The sequence below is a fragment of the Lissotriton vulgaris genome, chromosome 3_2, assembly GCF_964263255.1.
Source record: "Lissotriton vulgaris chromosome 3_2, aLisVul1.2, whole genome shotgun sequence".
NCBI classification, from domain to species: domain Eukaryota; kingdom Metazoa; phylum Chordata; class Amphibia; order Caudata; family Salamandridae; genus Lissotriton; species Lissotriton vulgaris.
The window spans coordinates 59,910,056-59,929,491 of NC_141690.1; the positions used below are offsets into that span (position 1 = coordinate 59,910,056).

Below are 19,436 nucleotides of genomic sequence, written 5' to 3' on the forward strand. Positions count from 1 at the left end.
GCAGCGGGTGGGCCGCCGTAGTGGAGATTAAGCAAGCTATTGCCCAGAGTTGCAGCGTGGGACCCCATGATTAGAGTAGGCACCGAGGCGAGAATTATCGAGTCCGTGGACATTTTTGGGCTCTGGACCCTGCCGCGTCGGGAATTGAACCCTGGTCCCGGGCCAGACCTCTGCATCACGGTCTACCGCTCTAATCAGTGAGCCACACTCCTCCACTCCTCTATCATGGAACTTTCATGTGGTACTGAATACTCTAATTATGTCCTTTGTGCAAAGCAATCATCGCTTCTGAATTTGTATCCGCTGATAGAGATGTAAACGCTGCAAATGAACTGGAGCAGGTAGGTGGGCATGGCTAGAGGAAGCGAAGCTAAGCCTATTGCTATACTTCAATTGTCATTGCTCCTGCATCCAGGCATCTTCCACTTCTTAGCAACCTTCTAATAAGCAAGAACGTTTGTGAGAATCAAGCTCATATGGCAGGTGAACTCCCACAACCAGTCGGAAAATATACAGGAGTTCCATTATTGCAAACAGTGTTTAACCACAGACCATGTTGCACATCTAGGTTATGTGCTCTGCACATGAGGGAAACAATGATACCGTGAAAATAATAGGAGGAGAGTCAATACCTGGTTAGTAAGGAACCTTTAAAGCACCTTGTGCATAATATGTGACGGTATTCCGCACCCGGAGTCATGCTGTTCCATCACAGCGCCGTCATTAGAACAAATGCGTCTTTACTAAGCATTTGTCCAGCGTGCAAGTCGTTATAACGACTTGCCTTAGGGGGGGCGCTAGATTTTGGAATAGATAATTTACTATTTTAACTCCAGTTTGCGCAACAGTAGGGAAGGTGTTGGACTTTAAATCCAACACCATTCCACCGAAGCGCCCCCCTAAGGCAAGTCGTTATTTGCATGCTGAACAAATGTGTACTAAAGACACATCGATCTTTTGCCGGCGCTGTAAAGCCATAGCAGGATTCTGGCTTCGGTCTGAAGGATGTTTCCCCCTTGTGCATAAGTGTAAATTTGATAAAACCATGGGTATAGTTATACCAAAAAACACACGAAATTTTTAAAACAAGTGATTATTGAGTATTCTATTTCATAGATAGCATAGATAACATGCAGGAAGAAGAGAAAGCTCCTTCTGCCGAATGTGGTGAGTGGTAATACGATGACCACAAGTACAAAAGATGAGCAGGACCCTGACCAGAAGAACAACAGAAAAGCCTAGTGAGCCGACACATACATCAAGATCATCCTGAGGAAGTCAGCTGCCTAGCCTAGAAGCCAAATTGTTCTTACATCTGATAATTCCAGACTCAACCGAAAGGCCTTTGGTAACCTTCAATAGGATCGAGAACAGAAATCATTCCAAAACTTCAAGTGCAGTGATTTGCATAAGTCTCAACTCTCTGACATTCTAGGAGGAGCTTAGCGCGCATCCAAGATGGTCGCGTGAGCTCTGAGCTCCCGAGACCCTCGCTGCCTCCACCGGCTATCCTGGCACTAATCCTGCTTTAGACGACGGGTTCTTCTTGCCGTGACTCTCCTGATCTGAAAGACCCTTTTCAGAATTTGATTTGGACGCCGGATGCCCGACTTGCTCCTTCTGGAGCCCTGAGGCCTACATCGTGGCTGATCCCGGACCTTGGGCATTGGGAGCACCCCGAAAGTAGTTGAACAACAACGGCCTGTGGTATGTGACAGACGCCCGGGAACTACTTTCGGTTTCGTTTTTCCCTGGCCGTGAAGATAGGAGATCGCTAATCTCGAGCCTGCTGGCTGCTGCAGCTCCCTGCCTACTCCCCACTGTGCCCTGTGTTTCAACACCTTGTGGAGTTTTCCTTCGTGGGAGCCATTTCCACCAGATCTCGGAAGCCCCGGCGGGGCGGATTATCCACCATGGCGGCTAAGTCGGAGGGTGACAAACGGTCACTCAAGACTGCAACTCGTGGTGGCGGGACCCAATCCTCCATTATGGAAAGATTTGCTTGGAACAAGGGCTCGCTGAGTGGAACTGGGAAAACCTCGGAGAGCATGGGTAGTGGCACCCAGGAGTCGGAAGAACCGACTCTTCGAGACATAATGGGAGCTATCGCCAGCATAGAGTCGTCTATGGGCCATAGGGGGACAAGATAAAGCGGGGCATTGTACTTCAATATGTAAAACGTCACTCTCCCGACATCATACTCCTGCAGGAAACACATCTGGTTGGGAATACGTTTCATGTCATGAATCGGAGGGGCTACAGGTTGGTGGCGCACTCGGGGTTTACTTCGGGCTCCAGGGGTGCTGGTATCATGCTCCGTAATTCTCTTCCCATCGAGATAGACAACACGATTTTGGATGACAGGGGTCGATACGCTGCAATTGTCGGGAGGGGGGAGGGCAGAACTGTTATTGTCCTTTCGGTTTATGTTCCCCCTGGCCTGCAGACTACCACGTTTGTTGACTTGGGCAAATTGTTGCTTGGGCTTCCCGAAGGGCTTCTAGTGATGGGGGGTGACTTTAACTCTGTCATGGATGGTTTGCTGGATCGACACCCTCCCAGGACACTCACACCATCCCACTCTGGCCTTAGTGGGCTGCTAGATACATTTGGTATGGTAGACTGTTGGCGGATGCTGCATCCGGGTCAGGCCCAATATACCTTTCACTCTGGGGCGCATGGGAGTCTGGCTAGGCTTGATTATCTACTTGTGCCTGCTGCCCAGGCCACGACGGTGCGAGAGGCCCAACATTTCCCAGAGGCATTTCGGACCACTCCCCGCTGTGGGTTCATATTGATCTTCATTTGCTGGAGGCCGAATCGCCCCAATCAATCCCTGGCATCTCCGGACTCCAGAGACTAGAGCGGGGTTGGTTAAAGCTGTGGACTTTTATTTTGCTGAGAATGTGGGCTCTGTCTCGTCCTCAGTGTCCATCTGGGAAGCTTTTAAACCTGTGATACGGGGCCAGGCGCTCTCGCTTATTGCTGGTGCAAAGAGGCGGCACAATGAGGAGGTGGAACGGCTGGAGGCTGAGGTGGCCACTCTGGAGAGAGAACTTGAAACTGGAGTCACGCAGGAGAAGTTGCATATTCTGCAGTTAAAACAGTCTGACTATAAGACCTTGGTCACGAATGCTGCGAAAGCCATGAGTCGGGAGCAAATGGGCCGTTTATATGATGTGGGTGATAAAGCCGGGAAGTTGATAGCGTGGTTGGACAAACGGGAGAGATTGAGTCGTGTGGTGCCTGTGATCGAGCGTGAGGATGGGGTACGTGTGACGGATCCGCTGGAGATAGTGGAGGAGTTTGCCTCACACTTTCGTAAGGTGTATGCTCCAGTCTCGGATCAGCCTGAGGAGGATTCCCATCTTTTGCTTCGAGACATCGCGTTGCCCTGTCTGTCTGAATCTGATAGGGAGCAAATGGAGGCGGATTTTTCCACGGATGAGGTAGCGCTCGCTATTCGCTCCATTCGCTCGGGCAAAGCTACGGGACCAAATGGTCAGCCCATCGAGCTGTACAAATTGTGCCCAGACAAAATGGCGTATCTTCGTGCAATGTTTTTAGAATCGAGAGAGAGAGGCCGACTTCCCAGGGAACAACGACTCGCCTCCATTGTGGTGCTTCCTAAGGAGGGCAAACCACGTGAGTTCTGTACCTCGTACAGGCCTATTTCTCTCCTAAATGTCGAACCCAAGGTTTTGGCGAAGGTGTTGGCCAACCGATTGATAACCGTTATAAGTGAACTGGTGCATCCGGACCAATCCGGTTTTTTTCCTGCCCGTAACACTGCGCTCAATCTACGTCGTCTTCATGGCGTGCTGGCGAGAGCGGACACGCTGCGTGAGCCGGCCATTTTGGTTTCGTTAGATGCCACTATGGCGTTTGACACTGTGGAATGGCCGTACTTATGGGCGGCTTTGGCTAAATTCGGCTTTGGGCCGGTGTTCATTGGTTGGGTCCGATTGCTGTATGAGGAGCCCTTGGCCCAGGTGGTCGTTAATGGTAGAGTGTCGGCTCCCTTCGCTCTGGGTCGGGGTACACGACAGGGATGTCCCCTTTACCCGTTGCTTTTTGCCCTGGCGCTGGAGCCTTTGGCAGCTTGGTTGAGATGGGAGCCTTCTCTCAAAGGCATCAGGTGGGCCCCCGGTTTTGAGGATCGCATCTCGCTTTATGTGGATGATATTCTTCTTTACCTAACTTCCTCGCGGAAATCCTTGGGAGTACTATTTGATGTCCTCAGCTCCTTTGGCAGGAACTCGGGTTTAGTCATTAATTGGACTAAGTCCTGCGTATACTCGCTTACGGAGGATGTCCCACTAGTACCACGTACTTGTCCGATACAGATCTCGTCCACGGGATTCAAGTACTTAGGCATCCACATCTCACGGGACCCGACGACAAGATACCGGCTTAATCTGCTTCCCCCGCTCGCTCGGCTACGAGCGGATGTGAAGGCGTGGAATAGGCTGCCTCTGTCCCTGGTGGGTAGGGCAGCCTTATTCAAAATGATGTCCCTTCCCAGGTTCTTGTATGCTCTCCAGAACACATTAGACCTAGTGCCCTCCAGCTATTTCCGTGAGGTGGAAAGCTTGCAAAGGAAACTGGTCTGGGCTGGCCGTCCCCGGATTGCCCTGGCTAAGCTTACGCTTCCATGGTACGATGGCGGAATTGCGCTGCCGGATATCCGTCGGTACTACTGGGCCTCACAACTGAGCCCGATTATTCATGCTATGTATGGCCCGGCATCTAGTCCGGCCTTTGCCATGGATAAATGGTTGCTTCCGGGTGGAGACTACAATAGGGCGCTTTACTCGAAACGGTCTGATGTGGCCCTTACCGGGCCTACAAAAGTTGCGGTTAGGGTTTGGCACCACGCCACCGCTGCCACTGGTTGGTCGGACACCCTCACTCGGGCGACTCCACTCTATGCGTCGGAAAAGTTGGGTAATCTATGGAGGACCAAGGGGTTCGATAAGTGGGACCTTATTGGAATCAGTGTGGTTGGTGATCTATTGCGGAAGGACGAGATCAAATCTTTTGAGGAGTTGCGACGGGAACTTCAACTCGGCCCTCACGAACACTTTCGTTACTTGCAAGTTTGACACGCCCTTTCTTCAGTGATGTTGCCTGGGACGTCTGTCCCGGACTCCTCCCCCCTTGAGGATAGAGTGCTAGACGAGCATATCCCTGACAGTACGATTTCGTTAATATATAAGAAATTAATAAACCATCGGGTGGACCTTCTTGTGCAGCTCCGCACGTCTTGGACCAGCGATGGCGTGGAGCTTGATGATGAGGACTGGCAGGCGGCGATATCCTCTCCAAAGGAGGTGGCGATCCCGGCCCGTCTGAGACTGGTGCAATTAAAAATCTTACACCGAGTGTATATGACGGGTCCTCGGTTGTTGCGATGGGGTTTGTTTCGGATGCTTTGTGTAAGCGTGGCTGTGGTATGGTGGGTACATTCCTCCATATCATATGGGAATGTCCTGCGGTTGCCTCATTCTGGACCCGTGTGCATGGTGTTATGTCTGAGGTGACGGGTGTTTCCCTTCTGCCTGAGGCTCGGAGATGCCTGCTTAATGTATGGGAGCCCAACGACTATAATGTTGCCCAAACGCAGTGGGCCACCTTGGGCAATATGATTGCGAAGCGTGATATTGCGCAATTGTGGGGGTCGGCGAGGCCTCTGAGTCTGTCTGCCTGGTCTAAGAATATGGATTGGTGCATGTTCCGTGAAAAAACTGTATATGTCTCCAGGGGCAGGCCCAAGAGGTGGGTTAGACTATGGGGTCACTGGAATCAATATCGTGGTGAGACCTGCACCTCTCCCCTTGAGCCGCTACATGAACGTCTCCAGTCCCCTTAACATGACATTTCCTCTCCTCCAGGTTTCATTAGAATATTGTTGCCTACTGCCTGATCCCTCTTACATTCCATTCCGGACATCCAGTTTGTTGACAATGCAGCTGTGCAGACACGGTGCCCCTCTCCGGAAGGATTCACCAGGATTGGGTCTTTTATTTTGAGCCCTTGCAGTCTTTATTTTATGTTTGTTGGTTGGAGGGGTTGTTTGCAAAAAGATAAAATCAAAACCTCTCTTTTCCTTTACATGTACATATAGCTAGACATGGCTTTCTACTTGCCGCCGGGCCCTCTGGGTTGTCGGCTGAAGGGCTGTGTACCTTTTATCCAGTACTGTATTGTGATAGATGCCGGCCGACCCACAAAGGCCGTATACTTGCTTTTGTATTTTCATGTCTTTTTCAATAAAGGTTTAAAAAAAAAAAAAAACTCTCTGACATTCTAAGAGCCTTTACCAGCTCCTTTCCTGTCCAAGACGCACACTGAGCTTTTACGGTTAAACCAAAGTTTTAGGGTAGTGCAATATTAGCTGTTGCTAGTTGCCCTGATCCTTGAACGATCTGAATCACCCCTCATGGGTGTGGAGTTTAATAAAATATCGACTTGTCCATTGGGCAGTTTGCTTCCTAAATCTACTTGCCTTGTACCAAAATCCACTTGTCACTTTGGTGCCATGTAGTGCGGCGACAAATTATGGTAGCAATCTTATTATGTGAATGACGTCACACGCATGCAACTTGATGCGGATTCGAGGGCTTTAAAAGTTGCCGGGAAAACTGAGGAAATATCGCATGATTCCGATACTCCAGACTGTGGCGTTGTGACTTTGCGTGTGAAGACAGGAGAGTAAGTGGAGTTGTTGGATATTTCCGTTCGTTGTTAGGGGGCAATGCGAGGGGCATTTGCCGCATGTAATATTCCTTTGCGGCTTGCAGTCATGGGTAACTAGAGCCCCGTTGTGGTTAGCAACCACGGTATGTGACTATGGGTTACGTAAATACATGCATTTACGCGTCCAAGCTGTAAATAATCTATGTGGCTCGGCCGCGGGAACAAATACTTCCCTGGGAGACATGTACTGGGTGTTGGCTTTTGTATATGGCTCTAAGCCCATTTTTGTCACCAGTTATCATGAATCCCGACTGAATGTTGTTTGGGTGTCATATACTTGTGAGAGGCGGCACTTGACCACGGGGGTCTGCAAATGGGATTACAAAATCCCCAAAGAGGCAGGCACTGTTTTGGTGGTTAGTAGTAAGGGGCATTTCTAGCCAGTTTCTGATCATCTGCCATCCATAGGACATAGCTTTTAAAAAAGAAATCTGTACTATGTCGGCTCAATAGATGCACAACGCTTGCTTTCGGAGGGTGAACTGAAGGTTGGCCAGGACACCTGGGGAGGTAGCCCCCAAACTGGTTCTTTACCAGGTATAGAGTAAAATGTGTGTCCTGGAGAACCTTATTGGGCTTTCCTTATGTATGACACATTCTTGAGCTATCATTCCCGTAGATTCCATCGTTTGAGATATATCATGATCTACTTTGGATATTATTTTAAGGACCCACAGTAAAGACTTTCTGTGTTTGGGTTTAATTTTATCTTATGACCATTTGATACATCTGTGCGTAACCTTTTGTCAAAAATGTCTTGCTTTGGACCATCAAATCTGTTTTACTTTATATATAATATATAAATATATATAAATAAGAAACCTTGCTGTTTTGGGACTTTCATGGGAATGATATACAGTTGTATATACTGTTTAGTGATGTGTGAAATAGCAACCATTCTGTGTCTGTACACTAAGGGTGATCTGATGTTATAAAATTGAATTGTAGATGGTGTGGACTTCTGTAGCTTCACTTGTTCCTTTTGGCGATCACTACGTTTCAAAATCGTCGAGATTTACTTCTAGCCTTGACTTGGAGCTGCTCTATAAACTGTGGGACAGCCACACTTAGGTTATTGTTGGCTACATACTTTATACATATGGTTGGTTAATATAGGGGCTTGCTTTTTGATTCGTACATGGAATCCATAGACTTTTATATTTATTTGTATTTATGTATTGTTTATGGATTTACCCCCAGAAGCATGAAACCCATATTCTGCGAATTTTAAAATGCGAAAAATACCGAATCGCAATTTAGAATTCGCAGAATGGGATGCATCAAGAAAAGCGACAAAAAAAAGTGAAACGGAATCGGCCGCAATTGCCGATTGCGATTATCACAAAATCGCACAAAAATCGCAGAATCGCCCGTTTTCCATGTTAAAATTGTGAACTCGCAATTACCGAAATCGCAAATTGCGAGATCGCAAAAACGGGAAGTCGCATTTCGAGCACAATGATGACATCACAACCAGATAGTAGGCAGTTCCCTCCCTCATTCAGAACACAGAGCCTGAGAGAGGACGAAGCACAGGCCAGAGCTCCACAAGACACATCCTGCAGCACTACAACAGGACACAAACAACAAAATAAAATGTCCCAGGAAGCAGTGCACCAGGCAGAAAGAGAAAAATAAAATTCTCTGGACAGGAATTTGAGTTCCTCATCGAGGGAGTATCGAAGGACCATGACAGGCTGTTTGGCAAAGAGTCCCGGAGGGTGCCTGAGGCCGACAAGAGGCGCATTTGGCGGCGCATCCGCTCAAAGGTGAACTCAGTTGGAGTGACCCAGCGCTCCACTGATGAGCTCAAAAAAGAGGTGGTACGACCTCAGAGGTCGTGCCAAAGAACGTATTGCTGAGAGGCTGGGGGAGCAACATGCCACCGGAGGAGGAGACCCCACAGTTGCACCCAACACTCCATTCGAAGACCTGGTGGAGGACACCCTCAATCCTGCTGCCTGCGTGGGGGGGGTCACCCGGCTGGACACCTACTGAATCACCAAACAATCCCAAGGTAAGTGCCATGCAACTGCGACCCCGTACCCTAACAATGCCCATGACTCCAGAGCTAGCCATTTGATAACCCCAGTAATGCAGGCCATGCACACCTGAATTGCCCTATTGCATTGTGGGACCTGCAGTGTGACAATAATTCCCGGATAGCCACACACAGCCAGACCTGTCAAGTGAAAGATATCCCTAAAGCCAGTCAGGGAATGCAAGCCTACATGCATGTTGCAACATCCCATGTGCAAGATACATATCATTAATCATGCACCTATTTACATCACAGGTGCGTCAGAACAAGCCAGCACAGACAGCGAGGCACTCCACATTGAGGAGAACCCTGAGGACACCGAGGAAGAGGGTCATACTGCCCCACGACCTGGACAATCACAACCACCAGCAGCAGTAACACCACCTCCCCATGTGGACAGGGCACCCCTGCAGCCACAGGAGCACTGCAACCACCCCATGTGACACCCATGGCAGTGGTACAGGCCACACCACCACCCAGGAGGCAGACACGGCGCACAGCCACTGTGCGATCTCAGTCCAGCGGACTGATGAGGCAGCAGCGCAACGTGCCGACATGCGCTGGCAGGCAGAACATGTCCGATATCCTGGGCTGGCCATAGAACGCCGGATGCTTGCTGTCCACCAGAAGCAGGCACGGCACTAGGCAGCCATCCACCTGCAGCTCAATTAAAACAGCGCGAAACGTGAGCCAGCTCACAGAAAGCATGCAGGTCATGACCGCAGCTGTCGGGGAGAACAGCCAGATCCTTGTGTCCCAGCAGGACATCACCCGCCGCCGCCACCGCCAGCTGCTGACCCGCCTGTCAGCATACACAAGATCCAACCATCTGATTGGTAATGCCACCTCCCAACTTTCGCGCCGCTCTCTTGCGATGCAAATTTAGATGGTACAATGCTGCCAGGACGTCACCAGGGCCTTGGAACAAGTCACAACAGCTGTCCAGAGTCTGCAGGCGTCTGGCCATGGCCAAGCAAGTGGGGGGGATGATGCCAGTGAGGGCACATCACGTCACAGCAGCCTGTCCTTGCCGGTGGTAACCGCATGCCGCCGCAGCACCAGGCCCACTGCAGCATCACGGGCCAATAGTGGCGTGGAGGACGTGGAGAGGCGATTGGGTGCATCCGGCCGGAGGCGCCAGTGACTCCATGAACTCTAGCAGCAGGGCCATGCTGATAAGACAAGCATGCCTGCTTCTCTATCATGGGGCTGTATGAGGAAATACAGTTATCATGTATTTAGAAAAGAAAATGTAAAGACACATTATTGTGAAAATAACAATAAGAATTTATATCACACGTAAATCAGACTCATGTCATTATTACATTTGTCATGCATGAGTGCAGTGTTGTGTGAGGGGTATGGGTGCACTTGAAACAGTTCATTGTGATTTGGTTGCGGCGCCTGTGTCCTTCTGCAGGATTCTCCCCGCGTGCATGATGCACATGTGCAGGTGGGCAATTGTCCCCTTCCGACTCACTGCCAGAGATCTCCACAAGTATCCTCCGCTTGGTAGCAATATTGTGGAGTATTGCACACACGGCCACGATGCGACAGCAGACCTCAGGCTGGTATTTGAGGGCCCCACCAGTCTTATGTAGGATGCGGAATCAGCTCTTTAAAAGCCCAAATGTCCGCTCAATGCAATTTCTAGTGCGAATGTGTGCGGCATTGTAACGCCGTTGCTGTGATGTGGCAGGGTTGAGGAATGGGGTGAGGAGGTACTCACGGAGGCCGTAGGCGCTGTCACCTGAATGAAAGGAGCAGAGGGTCATTGCCTGTTATGCGCAGCTACATGGTCTCGATGTACTGTTTGTGGGCATGTGTACTTACCTAGGAGGTGTCCTTCGCCAAAGTCTCCCCTGGCCAGTCATGTGTGCATGCAGCTGTGCCGGAATATGAAGGAATCATGCTTGCTCCCCGGGTATTGTGCCACTATGTCGGTGATGATTGTCTTTGCGTTGCAGACCATCTGGATGTTCAGTGAGTGGTAGGACTTGCGGTTCCGGTACATGTATTCTGTCTCAGCGGGTGGGCAGATGAGGATGTGGGTACAGTCAATGCATCCAATTACATGGGGGAATTGCGCAATGTTGTAAAATTGTAGCTTTGTTTGATTCAAGTCCTGTTGGGTGGTTGGGATGTAATGTAATGGTGTATCCGGGTCAGCATGGCGTCCAGGAAACTCCTTAGGCAGCGGGACAGTGTGCTCAGGGACATCCCCCCTGCAACTGCAACTATCCCCTGGAAGCTTCCGGAGGCCAGGAGGGGCAGGCAGCACAAGACCTGGACATGGGTGGGCACGGCATTGGTCCTCCTTTTTGGGTGCTGCATCAGGGGGTCAAGGTCCCGGATGAGCTTGGTAATCATTGCCCCATTCAGCCTGTGCTTCGAGTAGATTTCTTCCTCAGTCTGGCCCAGGAGTGTGATCCGCTGCCGGAAAATTCGCTCCTGGATCCTGCGTCTGTTCCTGGCTGCAGCTTGGAGCCTTTGCCGCCTTACCACCATGTAGAGTCCTGGCATTATGAATGTCCTAATGCTCCTACTGTGTCTCCTTAAGTGTGTTTGTTCAGCCCCGCACCTGTATATAGTTTGAATTTTTTCTTTCTTTTTTTTTTAACTTTATGGTTACCACCTTGTATGAGTTCTCCTTAAATTGCGCCTCGCAAATAGCGATTTTGATGCTTTTCGCGAATTGCGATTTTTCATGCATTTGATTTGCGATTATTTTGCAATTTTGCAAATAAAATCGCAGAATCATTGGAAAATCGCAATTTCAGAATCGCAAAGGGGGTTCCACCTTGATTCTGCGATTTTATTTGCGAAGTCGCAAAAATTATTTTGCGGTTTCGCAATTTGGTTGTTTTTCATTTCATGAATTGCGGTTCATGGAATTGCGATCGCAAAAGCTGTTTCGCAACTATTGCCATCGCAATTTGTGTTGATGAATCTACCTGATAGTTCCCTCACTACAATTCCGTCGACGGACTTATCTTTTTCGACATTACGATAATTTGATATAAGCTGTGTGCTGCTGAGCCAGAAGATTCGGCCTGCACAAGGGACTTTTTAAATGCGCCTATGTACAGATACGATAGAGGTGAGGATATGGGCATATTTCACTATGTCACCAATGACATGTGCCATGACTGATATGTTTTCTCTTACACTTTTCTTTGTTTAAATTCCAATGTATCATATACAGATCGTGGTTTTTGCAACTGAAAAATAGGATTGGGATTACCAAGTCCAAGACCAATTCTCTGGGTCCACCCTACAAGTTTACATATATACCTTTTGGTGAGGGTGATGTACTATTATCTTTTTGCTCTCAATTTTTAAACAGCCCTGTTTTTCCCCCCAGGTCCGTTTGGGATATTTTCTCTTTGCGTATGTTTCTCTTTTCACTTTCTCTGAGCAATGCAATGTGGTGTTATGCATCATGAGACCTAAGGAGTGCTCTGTCAGATTATACAGGCTCAACAACATGAATAGTGGGGGGGGCTTATCTTTAGGTTAACCCCTACCTCTCCCTTAATGAGGACGTTGTTATGATTTCATTCTTGATGTAGATATGTTATATATTAGTGTCATGTCTTTGTGTCTAAAGGATTAGTCATGTCCAGTTGTATTTTTTTATGTGGTTTTATATATTTGTCATATATAAATGTGCAAAATATATGTATATATATATATATATATATATGTTTTTTATATGGTTATTTATATGTTGTCTTGTGTTACAGCCTTGAGGAAGTTCCTTTTACAGGAACGAAACGCGTTGGCTGTTGTACAGTGTTTTTATGAAGATCAATAAAGAACGTTTGAAACAAAGTGACCAGTCTGTGACTTCGTCCCTGGTGCTGCCTCCACTTATATATAGAACAGTAGGGAAGGTGTTGGACTTTAAATCCAACACCATTGCACCAATGCGCCCCACTAAGGCAAGTCGTTATAACAACTTGCATGCTGAACAAATGTGCGTTGGTTCTTTTGCCGGTGCTGTAAAGACATAGCGGGATTCTGGCTTCGGTCTGAAGGATGTTTCCCCCCTGTGTATCGGTGTAAATTTGATAAAATCATGGGTATGGTTATACACAAAAACACTCTAAATTTTTAAAACAAGTGATTATTGAGTATTCTATTTCATAGATAGCATAGATAGCATGCAGAAAGAAGAGAAAGCTCCTTCTGCCGAGTGTGGTAATATGTAGACCACAAATACAAAAGATGAGCAGGACCCTGACCAGAAGAACAACAGAAAAGACTAGTGAGCCTGTGGATTTTGGGGGTCTTTTCAGGACCACCCAAAAGGTGTCAGGGGTCACCCTATAGTCCATGGGTCCGGAATACAAACTGAGACCAACGCTGGAGCCAAAAAGAAAGGATATTTATTACATTCTCATGAGATGGAGAGGTGCATTAACAACAGATACCCATAGCTGTCTGAGGAGGCAGTCTGATCAGTGCTTTGGTTCTGCACCTTATATACCCTTCATCCCCCCCATGTGCGTGTCAGGTGAACAGTAACAAACACCAATAATTTACAGACAAATAATGATCAGTTCTGATACAATCTGCATGTGTTGGCTGTTTGGCACCTGCAGGGAATAGGTGAAAAAGGCATGATTATATGTCAAACAAAGATAATCTGATAAGCACAGAGGGTAGCGGTGAGGCCCCTGCAGGGTGTCGGTGAAAAGCATGTTTATACAAATAGGTCCACAAATTGTAGTTTGTTTGGACCCCTGCAGGGCGTAGTGAGCAGGGTGAGGACGATAAACATCTGGGAAACTCCCTGCCCGACTGGTTGACCATGGGCTGGTCAGATTGTAGCAGGCAAAAACATGTACAGGGTGTGAGTGTCTGTGCAGGAATGTGGCAGGTCAAAAGTGGAGCTCCAGAGTGTTCCAGAGAAGTCAGTCATGAAGGGTATAGCACAAAATGGCGGAGTAAATGGTAAGATAACAGATATACTTTTATACAGAGTACAAAATGGCTGAGCGAGTGTCAAAATAAAAAGTCTATTTTCCACAGTCCTTCCTGTTGACAGGAGCGAAGCAGAAAGTCAAGAGGCATTGTCCCAATCGTTGGTACGTGTGGCTAGTGTGACAAGCTGAAACACTGTCTTATTTCCTGTAGCACTTTTACTCTTTTCAAGAATTTCCCGAGGAGTAATGCAGAGCCTCAGTGGTCATACTTGTAAGCAGAAAAAACAACCGTTGGTGCCTGTCTTCAAGTAATTTGAGAGGTTACTAGCACTTCTTATTACTTAGGTACTCCCAGTATGAAGAAAACAAAATTGTGAAGAAGGTAAAGATGTTTTGTTGCCACATCTTGCAGACTTAGGATTTGGGCGTTGGTTTCTCCGGGCGTTCTTAGTTGATGTAAACTTGGGGTCTGCTCACACACACACACTCTTCCTTTCTCAGCTTTGAGGAGCATGTGCAACCGTTCAGGATGAGCTTGAGATGCCATTTTTACTTGGTGGTTTTGGTGGAACACATGTAGTTTCTGTGTAGCTCCTAGTCCCTTACGCAACCCCTCAATCGCATGTGGGATGAATGCCAGTTCATTGTCAGAGCCAAAAAAAGGCTTAGGTACTTTAAAGTGCAGTATGAATTCTTTCAGGAGGCATTTGGCAATCGTTGGTACATTGCAGTTCTTGGATCGGTATGCCTCAGCCCGTGTGCTGAACATGCACACAATAACCAACAGGTACTTGTAGTTTGAGTGGTGGGGCAAGCTGATTTAATGTGGGGAGGATAAGTGGCCTGGGGAAGCGGAAGTACCTTTTCCCAATTCAAACTTTGGACCAACATTTAGGAAAACAGTCTGATCATTCCTTTACGTCCTAAAAGTGGTGAGCCATGAAAAAGCAGGGTAATGGGGGCAAGCATTATCGCTGTCAAATATATCTTTCCATTTGGGCCTACCCATATTCCTTTTCCGTTCGCATGCATCCTCCCATGTTCCATTCCTTTTCCTCCACCCTGCCCCTTCAATGATACACAGTCATGAAGTAATGCGTCCACAAGCTCCTTCCTCCCCAATGGGATTTTAAAATATGGGAACCACCTGATTAAAGTCTGAGGCAGAGCTGAGTGTTCTGGATGGGGCGTACCAGCAGAAACGTTTCCTGAAAAATTCAGAGTCCTGCCCATGTAATGCCCTCAAGGAAATGCAGAAGTCACTAAAATGTAGCCGTTTACTGACAGGGAGCCAATGTAGGTGCCTATGTGTTAAATAGGCTGATTGGCACTTAGGAATGCCCAAAGGGAGTCGGGCTGCTGCATTTTGTAAGGTCTGGATTGACAAACAGAGCATTGCAATAGTCCATTCTTGAGAGAACAACTGCAGATCTTTAGGAATGAAAGGGAACACTTTCCTGAGAGGTTTGATGGTAAAAAATAGGCAGAGGTGATGGAGTTTATGTGGCCCTCAAAAGACAGTTTACAATTGAAAACACTCCTAGGTTCTTGACTTTAAAGGAAGGAGTAGCAGGTGGCCTGAATCAGGTGGCTAAACTCGTTCTGTAGCATCAGACCTGATTTGGGGATTGGCTGCAAAAATGTTCAAGGCTAGGTTAAACTTTTCCTGGAAAAAGGACGCTAGGGAATTACATTTTTGACTAATGTTATTATTTTTTATTTTTTGGGGGAGTTTAGTTACTTCTTTGACTGTAAATACCAGCATTTGTAAAGCACACAGCTGCCTCCGACGGAGGTGTCCCGGCGCTGGGGGCCCTCAGAATGACTAAGCAAGCTATTGCCCACCCAGAGTCACATGGTGCTGGGCTAACCTGACGCCGAAGCCGGGGATCGAACCGTGAACCCTGTGGTCGGGAGTCAGGCACCCTGGCCGCTGCCCCACACCTCTTCCTGTAGTGAAGAGCTCTTTAGAAAAGTTCTTTGCAGATTCAATTTTGTTAGTAAAGTAACTTGTTTTCTCTCTTTGAATCAGATTTTTGTAAATTAATAAAGACTCCTTGTACAGTTCCTTAACTGAGGGGTCATAGTTAACCCTTCATTTCCTTTCAAGCCTGCAACAAGCCTGCTTCTGTAGTCTCAGGTTTTCAGAACACAAGGGTTCTGGAGGGGATGATCATGAGTTTTTATGGGCTTTGAAAGGGTGTAGTTGGTCTAATGCTGAGTCTATCCAGAGGTGATAGGAGCTGGCCGTGTGGTCGATATCTAGGGAGGCTTTTGGCGGGGAGGTAGCTAGTGTCCATTCCAGAAGATCTGAACTGATGTTTGTCAGGGGCATGAAGGCCTAGGAGGCTGATGATGCACAGTGACAGGAGGATTTAAGGTGAAATTAAGATTGATCATGACTGCAGAATGATCTGACCATGTCAGAGGTAGGGAAGGGAGAACATGGAGGTGCAGAATATCTGAAAAGTTCCCTCAACGCAGTGGCCTGCTGAGTGAGTAGGTCCATGCACTTGATGTTCTAAACCCCAACTATTCATTACATCTGTGACATAGGCTGAGTCACTGTTAGAAAGGTCATCAAGGTGAAGATTAAATCCCCAAGCATGGTAAAATCTTGTAGTAGTTGACAAAGATTAGAGATAGATGTGGCCTTAGAACCAGGTGGTCTTGAGACATCAGAACAGGGTACAAGCCAGCAATTCCTTGGAGTTACTCTGGGTTAAAGTGAGACAGGTCCAGTACTTTTTTTAAGCAGGGAAGAGGGTAGCAAGCAGCTGGCAACAAGAAGCACATCACAGCAGAAAAGTAGTTCTTCTCGAGTAGCAGTCTAACAGAGTGGCAGTCCTTTAGTAGTACAGCAGTCCGTCTTCCTGACAGGGTTCTTCACAGGTCCAGTAGTATACTGTTTGGGTAGGGTTAAAGACCCAGTATTTATACCCAGTTGTGCCACTGAAGTGGGGGTCACTTCAAAGAACGGTCTATAAAGTGCACCCAGGTCCTTTCTTCCCTTCCCCTGTAGTAGGGGGTAATAAACCCTTTATGTGGGAAACAGGACATTGCCTATTCAGGGGTTAGTGTCAGCTCCTCCTCCCTTCCTGCTCAGGAAAAGCCATCAGAATGCAGATGAATGCAGATGAGTACTCAGGCACACCTAACCTTCCTGTGTTTGTGGCGGTCTAGAGGGAATGCACAAAATGTAGCTGTTACCCACCCCAGACGTGTGTTAGAGATAGGCTGCAGGCACACAAAGCACTAAGAGCAGAGAAATGTCCACGTTCTAAAAGTAAAAGACAGAGCATGTGATGGACGGAATGTGGAACACATCAAACATCCCCCCTCAGTCAAGAGATCTGGGTTGAATCCATCATTCTTTTGCACACTATACCACCCCAGTTTAGACCCAGCCATATCAAATCAGTGTTGAATCTGCTCCTCATGGGAACAGTCCAGAAGTAACTGCCAAGCCAGGTCCTCCTTGGACCAGAAACCTGGGACAAGTTTCAGGGTATCACCCCTCATCAGCCAGGCTAGCTTGAATCCAGTGGCGCAGTGAGCTCGGGACCCATGTGTGGATATACCTGGCACACTTAGGGATCACCAAACAAGAAGGAGCGAGAGTTGCTGGGCACTTTAAGTTTCCCTGGGGACATAAGCAAATATGTAAGGTTCATCACCTACAGCTTCTGCTTGACTGCATCAAAGGATTTCATCTGTTTCTGGACCAGGCAGGAATAGTCGGGAAACATTAGTCCATTGTGGATTGGAAAGATAGGCTCCTCATCAGTCTTGCACCTTCGAGAATCACATCTCTTTCTTTGCAGGTCAAGACTTTAGCCATGAGGGGCTGGGGGGTGGGATGGGAAATCCGGACATGGTGTTGTGTTAGCACCCTGTGGGCCCATTCTACCTCAAAGTAGGTCTACAGATTGTCTAGTTGAATCCAAGAGGTAATCTTGGTTTCCAGGAACATTTCAGGGAATAATCGCTTTGCTCCTTCCAGGAAGCTGTTTTCTGTATCTTCAGAACGTTCCTCCAACATCTTGGATGTTATGGTGAGGTGGGATATAGTGGACTTTAGTTACGTAACTGCGTATTCCAGCAATGTAGTCTTCTGTTTCAGAAACTCTATCCACTACATTGCTCAGATCTTGACATAGCTGCACAACTTGTCAGGAAATAGCGCTCGTGCTATGAACTGAATCGCGCCTACTCAATCAAACTACATGTCCCATGAGGCGCTGGGGCGGAAGTACTGATATCTAGACACCCGTCGCGCACTCGGTGTCCGTAATTCTGTTTCCTGCATCGACATCGCGACTTGGCGTTTCCCGGAACGAAGAAGCGGATGTATCCTGACCTGCTCCTGTTGAGCATAACCACGGTTGTGGTGAGTACATTTTGACTAAGTGATACGGAGTTCGAAAACCGTATGACCGCCCAAAGGAAGTGGCGGTTGGATTGATAATTCAATTACAGGAAAACACGGTGACGTAACCGGTTCTCCTGTGGAAGAACTGAGTAAAGGGGCACGCGCCACAGTAATACCCCCACCTATTCGGCGACGGTTGTACCAATACCGTGGAAGCCTGGGTAAGTGGGGAATTACAAGAAAATACCTTAAATACACATTGATATCAGTGAAGTAACTGAGACCAATATTTGAGTTGTATGCTACACCGTGGAAGCCCAAGAGCGTGACATTGTTGGATGTATACAAACTACAAACTAAACACTTTTATTCATATTTTTTCTGGGGCCAACGTCTATCTTATGTTGGGGTACATGCTGTCACTTATTGTTTGAACCGGTGAGCTCTGTTTTAGATTGCATCATACCTTTTGCACCAAGCCCATAGAGTTGTGTATAATAACCTCTGCATTATTGTGTGTATTAGGTTCTAGCGATGGGAGTGCTCTTATTGAGGTGGAGATCCCATTAGAGTACGCTGATCCTGTTGGTAGAAAAGGTACGCTTCATATCATTAGCGAGAATTGAATGAGAGTAGGACGTATTGTTTCATGTTCTTTGAACCTCTGTCTTTCTCCCCACAGGTTCACCATTCGACCCCCGGCCCCGGCTTTCCAGCTTTTTTCCCTCGCCTGATAACCCTTCAACTCTGTGATATAATTCAGAGTTCGGGGATGTCTGGAGATGGACCCCTTATAGCATCATCCGGATCCTGAGGAGTGGAGGTTCTGACACAACTCTGTCACTTTAAAAAGATAATCCTGACACAGGATTTTCTATTGAAAAGATTAAAAGTAATGCTCCCATCACCATAGGAGGTTTTGCCCATGGCGGGTGGAGCATTCAAATATTTTTACTTTTTCTTACCACCAGGTTTTACCTGGCGATAAGAAACAGTAAAAAAATGACTTCATATCCACCCTTCGAAATTAGGTGAGCAGACATGTAGTCATTTCTCCCATGTCCCTTGCTTCACAGGGACATCTCGGGGAGTTGATTAAGGCACAAGCAGAGTAGTTTCCGCCGAGATCAACCCAAAGATCTGCCTGCATCTAAATGCAGCAGGTGGACCGCATTCTTGGTGGTGAAGATACTTCGTTGCTATTGGGCCTGTTGCAATGGAGTATCCTTCCAGCCAAGAATTGAATCAGGTCCTATGTTTGCAGAAAACCACGGGTACGCTATAAAATTTTCTTGCTCTACTGCAGTGTTAATTGAGCAATTTGCCCAGGAGT

The 19,436-nt window shown here is 47.6% G+C and overlaps 1 protein-coding gene across 2 annotated transcripts in view; it reads right to left on the reverse strand.

Moving 5' to 3' along the window:
• Nucleotides 1-19,436, reverse strand: part of TBC1D19 (TBC1 domain family member 19) — a 989,099-nt gene that overhangs the window by 82,342 nt on the left and 887,321 nt on the right. The window lies entirely within an intron of this gene.